This window comes from Piliocolobus tephrosceles, chromosome Y (assembly GCF_002776525.5).
Source record: "Piliocolobus tephrosceles isolate RC106 chromosome Y, ASM277652v3, whole genome shotgun sequence".
NCBI lineage: Eukaryota > Metazoa > Chordata > Mammalia > Primates > Cercopithecidae > Piliocolobus > Piliocolobus tephrosceles.
In genome coordinates this window covers 20,288,927-20,295,725 of record NC_045456.1, presented here as the reverse complement: position 1 = coordinate 20,295,725, position 6,799 = coordinate 20,288,927, and positions in this window count along the sequence as shown.

Sequence of the window (6,799 nt, the reverse complement as noted above, 5' to 3'; positions counted from 1 at the left end):
TTTTTTTTTTTTTTTTTTTTTTTTTTTTTTTTTTTTTTTTTTTGAGATGGAGTCTGGCTCTATCTCCCAGGCCGGAGTGCAGTGGCCGGATCTCGGCTCACTGCAAGCCCCGTCTCCCGGGTTCACGCCATTCTCCTGCCTCAGCCTCCCGAGTAGCTGGGACTACAGGCGCCCGCCACCTCGCCCGGCTAGTTTTTTGTATTTTAGTAGAGACGGGGTTTCACCGTGTTAGCCAGGATGGTCTCGATCTCCTGACCTTGTGATCCGCCCGTCTCGGCCTCCCAAAGTGCTGGGATTACAGGCTTGAGCCACCGCGTCCGGCCTATTTGTTCTTAAACATAATTTCAACTCTGGCCGGGCACGGCGGCTCACGCCTGTCATCCCAGCACTTTGGGAGGCTGAGGAGGGCGGATCACCTGAGGTCGGGAGTTCGAGACCAGCCTGGCCAACGTGGTGAAATCCCGTCTCTACTAAAAATACAAAAATCAGTCAGGCATGTGGTGGTGGGTGCCTGTCATCCCAGCACTCTCTCACGATGCTGGGGGCCAGAAGGCGGTTTGAGAATCCTGCCTCTCTGACAATGCGGGGAGCCAGGGGTCCCAGATCAAGGTGCTGACAAGCTCCATTCCTTCTGAGGGCTTTAGAGTAGGACAACTTTTATTTGCTATTCATTTATTACTTTTTGTGCGTATACATCTTTATACCTTTGTAAATATTTTTGTTTATTTAGTTTATATATATTTCATATATTTATAATGCTTTTATTTCTTCATTTTGTTTATATATTTTATAGATTTATATGAGTTAGCTTATATGTATTTTTATATATTTATAATTAATTACTTATTTAGTTTATACATTTTTATAGATTTATATTAGTTAGCTTATATGTATTTTTATGTATTTATAATTATTTTTACTTATATAGTTCATATGTTTATAGATTTATAACTATTTTTATTTATCAAGCTTATAAAAATGTATATATGGTTTTAATTATTTTTATGCAGTTGATATATTTTATAGTTTTATAAATATTTTAATTTATTTTGTTTACATAAATTGTTATATACTTATTATTTTGTTTGTAAAAATTGTTATATACTTATAATTATTTTGTTTATTTAGTTTCTATATTTTTATCTTTATTTTCATGTATATTTTATAAGTATTTTTATTTAGTTAGTTTCTATATGTTTATATTTGTAATTATTTTTATTTATTTTGTTTATGTGTATTTTATATATTGATATTTCTTAGTTCATATTTTCTATATATTTATAATTATTTTAATTTATTTATATTTATAATTATTTATTTATATATTTTTTCATATATTTATTATTCATTGTATTTGTTTATTTTGTTTATGCATGTTTGCATATTTATAATTGTTTTTATTTATTTTGTTGACATCTTTTTATATATTCACAAGTATTTTTATCTAGCCATTTAGTTTATATGATTTTATATATTGAGAGTTATTTTTATGTAGTTATTTCATTTATCTATTGAAGCTAAGTTGGGAGAAGCAGTAATTCCTACAAAGGAGAATGAGATGGAAGCGATAATCACAGAAATGGCAGGAGGTAATAGCTGTGAGTCAAATACATTTTCCAAAAAATGGCTGCCTGCTGGCTTCTCACCGAAAATTTAAAAGAGAATCAATTGTAGACATATTCTGGGAGAATGTCAAACAAGAGAAAATAAAGAACATGCTGAGATTAAAAAAAAAGAAAAGGTAAAACCTATGCCGTTTTCACTTCATTTTAGCCACAAGAAATGACATAGTAATATTGAGTAGTCAATACTGATAGAAAAAAAAATCCTTCTCAAGAATTCTCCCTGAGATCATGGTAGAATTATATATATGTATATATGTTTTTTCAAAATATTGCTAAAATAATTTTAAATATAGTTTATTCCATTAACTGTATTTCACTTGGTAATTGTGACATGGTGCAAACCCAAGCCGTACACAGGAAACTACTTTCTCTTTTTTTTTTGAGACGGAGTTTCGCTCATCACCCAGGGCTAGAATGCAATGGCACCATCTCGGCTCATCACAATCTTCACCCCCCGGCTTCAAGCAATTCTCCTGCCACAGCCTCCTGAGTAGCTGGGATTACAGGCATGCAGCACCACGCCCGGCTAATATTTGTATTTTTAGTAGAGACGAGGTTTCTCCATGTTGGCCAGGCTGGTCTTGAACTACCGACCTCAGGTGATCTGCCCGCCTTGGACTTCCAAAGTGCTGGGATGACAGGCACGAGCCACCGCGCCCGGCCAGCAAACTACTTTCTAAGTAAGCGAACGAATTGCGAGTGGAACGGTCTAATCCTCTCAATCAAACCGTTTTTGTCATGGGTGATTTCTGCCTTCGGAGTCGTTAGGGAAGTGTAAAGAGGGCTGATTCTCAGCATGCACTTCAAAACGCCTCAGAAACCGAAAGCCAAACAGATTACGATGGTTAAAAGTCTTGCAAACACTCACAGCACAGCTAGCTCAGCCTTCTCGTCAGCTCTATCAAGCCACGGAACAGGAACAAAGTATCTTTAATAGGATTTTCTAAATACGACCAAATCGTGTGCGTATTAATGAAACCTCTATGAGTTTATTTTAATTTGTTTGATATTTTTCCTCTGTGGAGGATGGCCCTGTAACTAGGGGAAACGTCTTTTGCCACATTGCAATTTAAACTGGAAGACTTTATAATTACAATATTTTCTAAAATTTCCCCGGTTGATATATGCTACCAAGAATAATGTTCAGTTGGGAAGCAGACCAACCTAGGAAGAGATACTTGGAGAATCATTTTATGAACCTGCTGAAATCTTTATCTGTTATATTTTGTTTCTGTTAGTTCCTATCACCACTTGGCTACTCAGTATTGCTGTGTCGTTTCTTGTGGTTGAAATGAAGTCAGAACAGTGTAGTTTCTACAGTTGGTTTTTAAATCTCCACATAAACACTTCTTTATTTTTTTTCTTGTGTGACATTCTACCAGAATATGTGTAGAATTGATTTTTTTTTTTTTTTTTTTTTTTTGAGACAGAGTCTCGCTCTGTCGCCCAGGCTGGAGTGCAGTGGCCGGATCTCAGCTCACTGCAAGCTCCGCCTCCCGGGTTCACGCTATTCTCCTGTCTCAGCCTCCCAAGTTGTTGGGACTACAGGCACCCACCTCGCCCGGCTAGTTTTTTGTATTTTTTTTTAGTAGAGACGGGGTTTCACCGTGTTAGCCAGGATGGTCTCCATCTCCTGACCTCGTGATCCGCCCGCCTCGGCCTCCCAAAGTGCTGGGATTACAGGCTTGAGCCACCGCGCCCAGCTGAATTGATTCTCTTTTAAAAAGCATGGGTGAGTACGGTCCTGGGGAGTGTGTGTGTGTGTGTGTGTGTGTGACAGAGAGAGAGACAAAGAGACAGAAGGGAAGAGAGGAATAGAGACTATGAAAGGCGATTTCCGGCTATGGTGCTGTGTCTGTGCCCGCTTCGTCTTGGGCGCTCTGCAACAGAGAATCAACTGAGGACCCTTCTTCAAATGCACTCCCCTGAGTCTTCACAAGGCTGAGACCCAGGAGGGAGGGTGCTGTACTTGGGACCACTGGGAGCCCAGTGGCTCCTGAGCCAGGGATGCAGGCAGAGCAGGTTGGTCGGTACAGGGATGCTTTGCGGAGCGTGAACCCTCAGGGAATTGTAAATGAAAGTCAGACCCCCGTGAGGAGAGGAAAGAATGCCAGCTTCTCCGAGCTGTGGAGGGTTTGCTGTCTACCCAGCCTTGCCTGCAGCTCACCGCCAGACCTACCAGCCTCCGCCTCCACAACACCCCTTGGAAGGTTGTCAGAAACTGAGACAAAAGTTGCTGTGTGCTGCTTTCTAGCTTTTCTCCCTTGTCCTTTCATCTTGGCACAAAGTCCAATAGAACTGCAAGAGAAGACTATCTCTGGTACAATTGTACTATGTTCCCACTCCATCCCTTTCCAGCTCCCCGTCCTGCGGAAAAAGCCACTTCCGTTACTCAATAAAATCCTCCACCTATCTGTGCAGAGTATGCCAAAGGTTCTGCCCACATCAAAGACCCTTTCTTGCCATATGTTAACAGACCACCCACGTCAGGACCATATCAGACCATGACAGGATATGGTTCTTCTCCATGTCCCTCTTCTGGGACTGGTTTATTCATCCTTTCTTTTTTCTTTTCTTTCTTTTTTTTTTTTCTGAGATGGAGTCTTGCCCTGTCACCCAGGCTGGAGTGCAGTGGCGCGATCTCAGCTCACTGTAACCTCTGTCTCCTGGGTTCACACCATTCTCCTGCCTCAGCCTCCCAACTAACTGAGACTACAGGCGCCTGCCACCACATCCGGCTAATTTTTTTGGTATTTTTGGTAGAGATCGGGTTTCACCATGTTAGCCAGGCAGGTCTCCATCTCCTGACCTCTTGATCCGCCCCCCTTGGCCTCCCAAAGAGCTGGGATTACAGGTGTGAGCCACTGCACCCGGCCTTGTTAACCCTTTTTTCTATCCCCTTTCTCTTGATGGTCAATGTTGCTTTGTTTGTTGTGGAATGTTTAACCTGTACCATTTGCATATTGATTAAGTATTCTATTTTGTATGGTTTGCAATGTGAAGTAACTGGGGGGTGGCTTGAGCCTGTGTGACGGTGGCTCTGACTACCAAGTGAATGGGAAGCACTAAGGAGAATTGCCTCCTTGGGAACTCGATGTAGCTCGTGGTGATATGCACAGGAGGCAGGGAAATACTGGGTAGAAAAGGGTGGGATCCCTGGCAAGGGCTCCACCCTCAGGCCTGGGCCCACGGTCCTAAATGACAACTTCACATCCCTTCACCTACAGTAAGCACGACTGGGGAGGCCTCAGGAAACATACAATCACGGCAGAAGGCAAAGAGGAGGGAGGCATGTGCGTCTTACATCGCGTGCGCAGGAGGAAGAGAGCAAAGGCAGAAGTGCTCCACACTTTTAAACAGCCAGATCTCATCAGAACTCACTCCCTATCATGAGAGGAGCAAGGAAGAAATCTTTCCCCGTGATCTAATCACTTCCCACCAGACCCCTCCCCTATTAGTGGAGAATCACAGTTTGACATGAGCTTTGGGCGGGGACACAAATCCAAACCATATCAAGTGCCAAGCTGAAAGTGCAGGAAAGTCACATTCTCCACCGGTTACTGATGGATGTAGAGTATCAACACCCCAGCTCCCTCACCCCTCTGCTAGGATAAAAAACCCAGGTGGGTGTTTTATGCTGTTTCCCAGAGCATCACAATGAGATTATGTCCTAGGTGTCCTCTGTAGAGCTGGCTTAATAATTTCCCCCTCATTGGTGGATTCCTTTCCGTGTATAACCTTCCCCTGACCCTCTGCCCTGGCCAGAGCCCCTACCCTGGCCAGAGTCCCTGCCCTTTCTATTACTCAATCCTTAACCCAGGGTCTGTTTCTGGGACAAGCCCAGTTGAGACAGTTGACCTAGACTATAGTGGGGAAGGAGGTGATGGGAGGAATAGATAAAAACTATATTGGTTGTTCAGGGAGAAATTATTGCAACTTGGGTCAGATTGAGGACAGAGGTGCAGTGGTGAGATGTGGGCAGATTGGGGACTTGCTGATAAAGTAGATGGATGGATAGGAAAAACCCAATGTAGTTTTCTGTGCTTTTCTCTCTCTCTCTCTCTTGCTCTCTCTCTCTCTCAGGCAATTGCTCTGACCTTTTTCTACCTCATTTATTTCTCTGTTGTTTGTTCTATGTTTTCCCCCTCTCTGTTTCACCTTGCCATATCCGGCTCTCCCCCACACCCATCACCTTGATCTGGCTCATTAACACTATTGCAGAATGTAATTCAACCCGACACTTTTGCAGAGCACCTCGTAGGTGTCAGACACAGAGCCAAGTACCAGGGAGACGGAAATGAGTACTTCACATCCAAGATGCAATGGGCATATGGAACAAATAATCAGGATATGGCATAAAATTGCAACCAAGCCTATCCATTGTAAGGAGAGAGTTTGGAAAAAGAAAAATTGTTAGTCTTTACTGAAGAGTGTTTTAAAATCTCTATCTTGATTGTAAAACCCACTGGGTATCTATTCATATACCTGTCTTGGTAAACAAATGCATCCACTTGTACAGGTACATACACACACAAAGAAACAAATGCATAAATAATAAATAATTAAATAATCCCTTTCTAATTAATTGAAGTGGTTATTTTGCAATGTGAGCTTCAAGAGAAAAGAGATTTTCACCAGAAATGGCCCACTACTACAACAACTATTGCTTGTATAACACATTATGATTTTCAAGAAACTGTATAATTTAGCTCATTTGTCTCTTCTAATAGTTCTGTGGGGCAGGTGACATTATCACCACCCTCATCATTATTATCACCACCATCACCATTATCACTATGACCATCATCATTATCACAATCATAACCTTCATATTATCACCATCATCATCATCACCATCACCATCATCATCACCATCACCATATCATCACCATCATCATCATCACATTTTCACCCTATCATCATCACCATCACATCATCACCGTCAGCATTATCACAATCATTACCATCATATCATCACCATCATTACATCATCACCATCATCATTGTCACTATCACTATCATCACCATCACGACCAGCATCCTCACCATCATCATCATCACCACCACCATTATCACCATCACCATCATCAACATCACCATCACTATCATCACCATTATCACCATCATCATCATCAACATCACCATTACCATAATCACCATCACATCATCACCAT